Raw genomic sequence first — 9,816 nt, forward strand, 5'->3', positions numbered from 1 at the left:
GATCACGGACCAATAGGATTTTCTCGAGGTCAGCGTTTTTGGAGAGGAAGCTGGGTGTTTCGGTCCTTTCCTCTTTGTTCATGTGGGGTGGGATATTGCCAGTCAAGAATGATTCTGAGTGGCAATCTGGCTTTGAAGAATTTCTGTCCTCTTTCTTTCATTGATCACTTCTTTTCCCTTTTCACTTCCTTTCGACCTTTGATCGGGGATCCTTCTTTCCTTTCTTTTTTCTTTATTTCCATTTTTTTTTCTTTTCCTTTCTTTCCATTTCTTCCTTTTCTTTCTTTTCACTTTTTCCTTCCCCATCCCTTTCTTTGAGAAATCGGGTTTTAACATTCTATTTGCTCTCCTTTGAGGAGATTCCGCTGTCCTTTGCTTCAGGGGAAAGAATGAGGATTCCCTTTTTTATAGGCCAAGGTTCAAAAAGGTCTAAGGTTGTGTTTCAATGGGGTCTTTTATCATGGAAACCCAATCTTGATATCTGGGGCGAAACAAATTTGGGTGTCAAGGTGTCGATTTCAGGATGAGCTTCCATATTGTTCCATAAGGCACGCGTGACAATGATGATTCGAAAACAACGTGCAAAATTAGTCAGGGCTACAGCCAGGTGGGCACTCAAGCATCCTGTTTATGGCATTGTGATACTACGGTCGGGAATTTATACAGACAGACCCAACATTTCCAAATTATGTTCTTTCATCAGTTCAATGCATTCATCCATCCTTATCTCGGTTTATTCCGAAAAATAAACTCTTACATCAGTCCCTTGTTTCCAGAAGATGCGTTTGCTCTTTACGAATGATTCATACTTCTTAACTATAACATGTCGACCTTCGCGGTCTTTCTTTCTCTTTACTTTTTTGTTTTATTTTTTAGATACGTTCATTCTAACGATACACCTGTGGTCCTTTATGAGGAAAACCTTTCTTTGTACATCTATATGACAAACTATTTTTGTACACGCATTAGAACTCTTCTCTTTACGTCACACAGTCTATATACAAACCCTATTTACATTCAAAGATTTTTTCATTTTTCCCAACACACACTTATGGTTCATACAAAAGTTTCTTCATATACACTCGTTGCTCACACACACAAGAATTCCTTTACACACAAGAATCCTTTTATACACACTTTCCTTTTACACATATAAATAAAAACCTTTTTCTTTTCTTTACGAACATGACTTTTATTCACAACGCTTCTCTCTTTTTATTAGGATTTTTGGTTCATTTTATTTTTTAGGACAACGTTCCAAAATGAAAAACTCTATACGGTTCCGGAATTTCAACAAACACTATTGACAACAACGAAACAAGTACCGACGTAACAACTCAAACGATATGTATGTACAAAACAAAAGTCAAAGCATGAAACAAACGTTAGTCCCTTAGTTAAACAAAAATAAGATGATATGTAACAGAAAAAACAAATGGAAACAAAAAGAAATATGAATCAAGAGATCTCCCAATCATGTGGCCCCGCTCCCTCCTAAGAAATCCAGTAAATCGGTCATCTCCTCGTCCTCGCGGGCCTCATCTGCCTCGTCGGGAGCCTCTACTGGTGCCTCTGCTGGTGCCTCTCCTGCCTGGGCCTCAGGCCAATCTCCAGGCCATGCGACCTCTGCCCTGAACTGGTCCAGAGTAGGGCACGGAAAAGAAGTAAAGCCCTGGCTCTGCAGGCTGAGGCTCATCTGGTAAAGACAATCATGGGTCTGAACATGTGCCCAGTGGTTGGCCGCCTGCTGGCGAACCAAATGCCGCAAATACTGCTCGGTGTCAAATGATCCGGCTGGACCAGCCTGATGTGGTGGCGGCGCATCCGCGGCCTGTGGTGCATCACCCTGGACTTGTCTCTGCGTGCAGTACTTCTCAATAAAAGCTCGGGTGATGGGCGGCCGAATCACCTTGCTAGGTGCGACGGGGACGCCGAACGACTGGCAGAGTCTTGTGATCAAGGCGGGAAATCCCAGGGCCCTGTTGGACTTATCCGGGTCCAGAGGGTGCCTGGTAGGCGCCATACCTGCAAATATATAGATGGCATCAGCGATTAACTGAGCCACATGAATGCTCATCCGTGTCAGGATGGCGTACACCAGCTGACACTTCGGCAGGGGGAGGTCAGAATTATGATCACTGGGCAGGATGTTGCTGAGCAGCAAAGTCATCCATATCTGAGTCAGGGTGGTCATGTTGGTGCGCAAGATCCGCACCCGTCTCCCGGCAGCAGTCCGGGCAAAATCCTGCCCCGGTATACATAGCGACTGGGCGATGGCCTCCTCATCGAACCCATCGGACCGGTTCCTCCTCTGGCCATACTCGCACTCCTGGCCCTCTTCCAGCACTAAAAGATATCCCAGGAGCTGGCCGATAGCATCTGCATCAAACGGGATCCACTGACCCCTCACCCAGGACCTCATATCACGCATGCCCTCCTCTGTTGGCTAAGCATTGGCATAAAATTCGAGGACTATGTCTGGATCGAACTTGGCCACGGGGGTGACCAGCGATGCCCACCGCCGGTGAACTATCTCCTCCTGGAAATCGGTATACTCGTCGTCCCTAAGCTGGACGCGTCGCTCCCGGAGAAATGACCATCCCTTGATGGCCTCGAAGCGCTGCTGGTGTTCAGCGCTCCTAAAGCGGTGACTATCATACTCGGGAGCGGAACTAGTTCCTTCGGCCGCTTTATCCTTCCTGGATCTCTTTGAGGCAAGTTTCCTCGGGGCCATTTCCTGCGAGAACAAAGATTCAAAAGTTAGCTTTACAAGATAACGCTTATCTCAACGCAAAAAGGTCGTGCTAATCCCTCTAATTTAGACCAAACTTATGCAATCCATTTATGCACACGTGCATGTGTAGAAAATATCCTATTACTCATGTCAACATACAAGAACATCCAATATATTCTAATTGCCATAAACCTATATACATCCTAAAAAGAAAACACACTTTTATGCTCAAAGTGTTGCGTCCAACTTTACACCTAATTTATATCCTAAACATTTGTTATCACAAACTACCTACATATGTTTGAAATATATATCAAAAAATTTTTACTGTTTCCTTCACATTTATTCATATTGGCAAGCTATTTACATGATGCACACACTTGCATTCAAAAAGGCATTCCACACTATCATACATTCATTCAAGAAACAATTATTCATACTTTGCTAGGAATTTCATGCTCCTTATATTTACCTATGCATACCACTATTGCACGGTGTTTTCCATGCTACCTCTATGTGAAGTATCAAACATGGGGCAGCCCAAATTCGAGCAAAAAACTCTCACAAGCAAATCCTAATTTTCATATTTTCCTAATTCTAAAACCAAATTTTTGGATTCCTAGCCATAAGCATGTTTCCTTGCATTGAAGCTACAAGTTTGGGTTTCTAAGCTTGGGATTGCGTTTGGCATCTATTTTGACTTTCCTATTCCGCCTCTACATACATAAAACAGCCCCACCACCCCAATTTTGCAAAAAACATATTCATATATCATTGGGGCATTTCACCGAGCACTTGGTGGACGCACGTTTGGACACAAATTGCAAGAGAATGGGGACAATGTGGCATGCCCCATTGCTTTAGAATACAACCTAGGCTTAAGGCCTTTTCATTCAAATCCTCAATTCAAGAAAACAAGCACCAAAGCAAACCAAAACTTCCTCACAAATATAAGCATGTTCTCACAATTTAAGGCACCAAAAGATGAAGAAAACACATCAATGGGAAGCAAAAACATCAAGGATGGAATACTTACTTGTTGGAGTGAATTGAAACACCAAAAACGAAAGCAAAACGCGATCAAAAATGGCTTAGGGGAGCAAGAAACTGCAAGCCTTCGTGTTCTTTATCTTTTGAATGAGGGGGGGGGGGAAGTTTTGGGATGCCAAAACGTTCCCCTCCCTCGTTTTTTTTATAATTTGGGTGCAGGGGTTGCTCGCCCAAGCGAGCTAACCTGCCATTTTTTTTTTTTTTTTGGGGGGGGGGGAACATTAACCACGTCCCCTCCTCCCTTACGGGTTAGCGTTTGCCTACTTGAACCTACTTAAATTAGAATTAGGTGTCGATTACTTATTTAAAACAAACAATAGTAAAAGAAACTGCGAATGCAAAGGATACAGGGCTGCCTTGCAGCGACGTTCTCTGCTTGTCTAGCGCCGGGAAGGGGCAACGATCGGTCGGTCGTGACCCTATCCCCACTTGCATCTGTCCCTATGTACCTGCAAGTAGGACACAAAATCCGTGGCCAATCGTGTCCGGTCACCGTCTTACCTTGGTCGATTTCTGCCATTGACTTGTCTTGACTTCTAACCGTTGACCCAAGAAGGCCCTACCCCTGTTACCACAAAATATGCATGTGTATGTGCATGTATGAATGTTCCTAATGTGATGACTTTCTTTTAGTGAGGACTGGTTAGATTCAATTTTAAATAAGCGTTTGGGGCACCCCATACACCGAGCGAAGAGGGCTCAAGTTGTAACAAATCTAAAACACAAGGTTTGAAAATAAAGGGAGGACTGAAACCTCGCCCATCTTTAAAGAAACGAGACAAAATACAGTGAATGAGAATCCCGAGAGGAAACTAAAAGGAACGAGAACAACTCAAAAATAAAAAAACATGCAACGGTCCTCTCGATTGCCCCAGACTTCAAGCGTAATATCGTTTAACTACATCGGAGTTCACGGGCGAAGGCAATTCTTCGCCATCCATGTGGGAGAGTATCAGAGCACCCCCAGAAAAAGCTCTTTTCACCACGAAAGGTCCATCATAATTCGGGGCCCACTTGCCTCGATTATCTTTAACAGCGTGGGACATCTTCTTCAGCACGAGGTCCCCCTCGTTGAACTTGCGCGGGCGTACCTTCTTGTCGAATGCGTTCTTTATCCTTCGTTGATACAAACGCCCATGGCTAATGGCAGCCAAACGCTTACCTTCAATAAGGTTAAGTTGGTGGTAGCGTGCTTGAGCCCATTCTGACTCTTCTAGGCCTGACTCCGCCATTATCCTCTGAGAAGGAACCTCTACCTCAAACGGGAGTACTGCCTCCATCCCATAAACCAAGGAATACGGCGTTGCCCCAGTAGAAGTTCGCATCGAGGTTCTGTACCCGTGTAGGGCGAAAGGCAACATCTCATGCCAATCTTTGTATGACACCGTCATCTTTTGAACAATCTTCTTGATATTCTTATTCGCAGCCTCTACAGCCCCATTCATCTTTGGTCGATAAGGGGTAGAGTTATGATGCTGGATCTTGAAGTCTTCGCACATCTCCTGCATCATCTTATTGTTCAGATTGGTGCCATTGTCAGTAATGATCTTCCTGGGGAGTCCGTATCGACAAATCAACTCCTTCTTTATGAATCTAACTACCACATTCCTTGTGACGTTAGTATAAGAAGCTGCTTCGACCCATTTGGTGAAGTAATCTATCGCCACAAGAATGAAGCGGTGACCATTCGACGCTTTGGGTTCTATGGCCCCAATGACATCTATTCCCCACATAGAAAAAGCCCAAGGGGCGGCCATAACATTCAGAGGATGTGGCGGAACATTGACGTTGTCCGCGTATGCCTGACATTTATGACATTTCCTGACATGAGTGCAGCAATCGCTTTCCATGGTGAGCCAATAATAGCCGGCCCTGAGGATTTTTCTGGCCATAGCATGCCCATTGGCGTGTGTCCCAAAGGAACCCTCGTGGATCTCCTCAATCATGAAGTTCGCCTCTTTGGCATCTACGCATCGTAGGAGGGTCATGTCGTGGTTTCGTTTGTAAATGATAGTACCACTTACAAAGAAACCAGTAGCCAATCCCCTCAACGTCCTTTTGTCATTGTCGGAAATCCCTGGTGGGTATTCTTTGTTCTCGACATACTACTTGATGTCGAAATACCATGGTTTCCCATCCCGCTCTTCCTCTATTGCATAACAATATGCCGGCCTGCCTTGAGATTTGAATTCGATGTACGACAGATCCCCGTGTGGGGCGAGTTGAAACATGGATGCCAGGGTGGCTAATGCATCAGCCATTTGATTCTCTTCCCGAGGTATGTGGTGGAAGGAAATGTCGTCAAAGTACTTGGCTAACCTCAAGATGTGAGTTTGATAGGCTATCAACTTCGAATCCCTAGTTTCCCATTCTCCTTTCAACTGGCGTATGACCCAAGCTGAGTCTCCATACACCTTGAGTAGTTTTACATCAAAATCAATGGCCGCCTGAACCCCGAGGGCGCATGCCTCGTACTCGGCCATATTGTTGGTACAATCAAAACCTAGCCTAGCCGTGAAAGGAATACACTGATCATCCGGGGATACAAAGACTGCCCCTACTCCGTGGCCCAAAGCATTGGATGCCCCATCGAAGCAAACAATCCATTTGTCTATGTCCTCGTGCGTTCGCTTCTCTTCAAACAGGGCCATGATATCTTCATCTGGAAACTCGGGGTGCATCGGCCGATAATCCTGGAGGGGTTGTTGGGCCAAATAATCCGCTAAGGCACTTCCCTTTACCGCCTTTTGGGTGACGCAAACGATATCGAATTCAGATAATAGTACCTACCATCTAGCGATTCGTCCCGTGAGGGCTGGTTTTTCAAAGATGTATTTCACAGGATCCATTTTGGAAATAAGCCACGTGGTGTGGCTGAGCATGTATTGCCTAAGCCGATGTGATGCCCATACCAGAGCACAACACGTCCTTTCCAGCATTGAGTAATTCATCTCACATGCGGTAAACTTCTTGCTCAGATAGTAGATGGCTTGCTCTTTTTTCCCAGAATCATCATGCTGACCCAACACGCACCCCATAGACTCGTCCAACACGGTCATGTACAAGAAAAGAGGTCTTCCTGTTACAGGTGGCATGAGCACCGGGGGATTCGCGAGACTCTGTTGGATCTTCTCGAAGGCCTCTTGGCAGGCACTGTTCCATAGGACCGCTTGGTTCTTACGTAACAGTTTCAAAATGGGCTCACAGGTAGGGGTGAGTTGCGAGATAAATCTCGCGATATAATTCAACCTGCCCAAAAACCCCCAAACCTGCTTCTCCGTGCGAGGTTCTGGCATTTCAAGGATGGCCTTCACTTTCTCGGGATCTATCTCTATCCCTTTCTGACTTACGATAAATCCTAGCAGCTTCCCCGACTTCACCCCAAAGGTGCATTTGGTTGGGTTTAGTTTCAATTGGTATTTCCGCAACCTTCCAAACAGCTTACACAGATTGACAAGGTGTTCGTCCTCAGTCCGAGACTTGGCAATCATGTCATCTACATAGACCTCTATTTCCTTATGCATCATGTCATGGAACAACGCCACCATGGCTCGCTGATAGGTTGCCCCAGCATTTTTCAGTCCGAAGGCCATCACCTTATAGCAGAATGTTCCCCATAGGGTGACGAAAGTGGTCTTCTCTACATCTTCGGGTGCCATCTTTATTTGATTATACCCCGAGAAACCATCCATAAATGAGAAAAGGGCGAATTTGGCTGTATTATCTACCAATATGTCAATGTGTGGCAGGGGAAAGTTGTCTTTAGGACTGGCTCGGTTCAAGTCCCGGTAGTCTACACACATTCGAACCTTGCCGTCCATTTTCGGGACTAGGACAATGTTGGCCACCCACTCCAGGTACCGTGCCACAGCTAAGAAACCTGCATCAAACTGCTTCCTTACTTCTTCTTTAATTTTTAAAGACATCTCGGGTCTCATTCTTCGTAACTTTTGCTTAACCGGAGAAGACCCAGGATTCAAAGGCAACTTATGCTGCACAATGTCGGAATCTAGACCGGGCATATCTTGATATGACCACGCAAAGACATCTTGATACTCTTTAAGAAGGGTTATCAAGCCTTGGCGGATAGGCGCGGTCATACCGGTTCCTACCTTTACTTCCTTCTTTTCCTCCGTGGTCCCCAAGTTTACCAATTCGATTTCTTCTTGGTGAGGCTTCATTTCACGTTCTTCCTGAGCAACCCGCCTCTCCAACTCTGGTGACAGGACGTCCTATTCCTCTTCCTCGTTTATCGTTTGGCTTATATCTTGATCGAAATCGATTGTCAAACCCTCGTTGTTAGGTTCCTCAAAGAATCGACCCTCACATCTATACCAAACAAGACAAAAGAAACAAAAACATGCAAAATGATATGAGAAAAGGTGGTACTGCAAGAACAGATGAAACAAGATCTCTTTGTTTATTTAATAAGGTAGGTTTCACAAAACAAAAGAGAACGGAAATCTATAGGCTCTAATTACATTGAATCGACGGTATAGACTTCTGACTGGCTTATCACGCGCCAGTTCCCCACTTGGGAATCGGGGTGGCATGGTTGCACAAAACTTGGTGGGTCTTGAGGGAACTCCTCTTCTATCGCGGCCACCTCCTCCTCAGACACCATTCCAGCGCTGGTGAAACACAGGCTAATATGGCCGGGCCATACCCTATCCGCCCGAAATCTTGACTGCACGTCCCTCCTCCCCGGCATCCCGGGTTCGTACCCTAATCCATATTTGTATGGATTTCCCTTGATATCGACCACGTCGGCATTCCCGAGGCAGTCCTTGCCTAGACCCATTCCGGGCTCAAATCCGTTCCTGAGCATAACACGCGCCACCATTATGGCCGCTTTGGAGAGAGAAGGTAGCGACGGACTTGGTTCCACAGAGGCGCAGCTCACCACCTCAAAGGATTGGAAAGCCGTTTCCAATGATTCTTCCGCCGCTTCTACGTATGGTGCGGAGGAGGGGCAGCTCACCAACATGTCCTCTTCACCCGACACTATCACTAAAAGTCCACCCACTGCGAACTTCAATTTCTGGTGAAGCGTTGATGGGACCACTCCCAGGGCATGAATCCAAGGTCTTCCCAAGAGGCAGCTATAGGCGGGATTTATATCCATTACTTGAAACACCACATTGCAAGTGTGGGGGCCTATCTGAATGGGAATGCCGATTTCCCCCATCACTTCCCGCCGAGTACCATCAAAGGCTCGCACCACCATCGAGCTCGGTTTTAAACGTGACGCACTAAAAGGAAGCTTTTCCAAAGTGGTCTTCGGCATTACATTTAAACTTGATCCATTGTCGATAAGTACCTTTGTGACAACGTGGTCCATACATCTCACCGACACATGTAGAGCCTTGTTGTGTCCTCTCCCCTCAACGGGAATCTCTTATTCCGCAAACGCGATGTAGTTGTTGGTGGTTATATGATTAACGATGCCTTCGAAACCTTCCACCGAGATATCATGTGCTACATGGGCATCGTTAAGAACCTTCATCAACAGCGCACGATGAGGCTCGGAGTTTATGAGTAGTTCAAGCAAAGAGATCCTTGCTGGAGTTTTATTCAGTTGTTCGACTACTTTAAACTTGCTTTGTTGGATGAGGCGGAGGAACTCATGGGCCTCTTCCAAAGTCACTGTTTTTCCTTGAAGTCCTTCTTTCTTTTCGACCCCTCTTCCCACTGGAGGATCTACTTCTTTCGAGGGGGTGGCTATGTCTGTGGGCTCTTGGACCATGGGCGCTTTCCCTTTAGAGGGTAATTCCGCCGGGTGAGGGGAAACGAACACCCGACCACTGCGGGTTACGCCACTGAGGCCGGTGATGTTGGTTACCTTAGCCGATAGGGGGTCAACTTCGGTTGCAACTCTTTCGCTAGACGCGGGAGGGGTATACTTCCACGGAACGACCTTATCACTTTGATATGCAAACGGCGTTGGCTTGGGTGCCGCACGGGGGTATATGGGTGTGGAGCCGGTCTCTTTCCTAGTAAAACATATTACTAGGGCCTTGGGGGTTAGAGGA

This window comes from Glycine max, chromosome 1 (assembly GCF_000004515.6).
Source record: "Glycine max cultivar Williams 82 chromosome 1, Glycine_max_v4.0, whole genome shotgun sequence".
NCBI classification, from domain to species: Eukaryota; Viridiplantae; Streptophyta; class Magnoliopsida; order Fabales; family Fabaceae; genus Glycine; species Glycine max.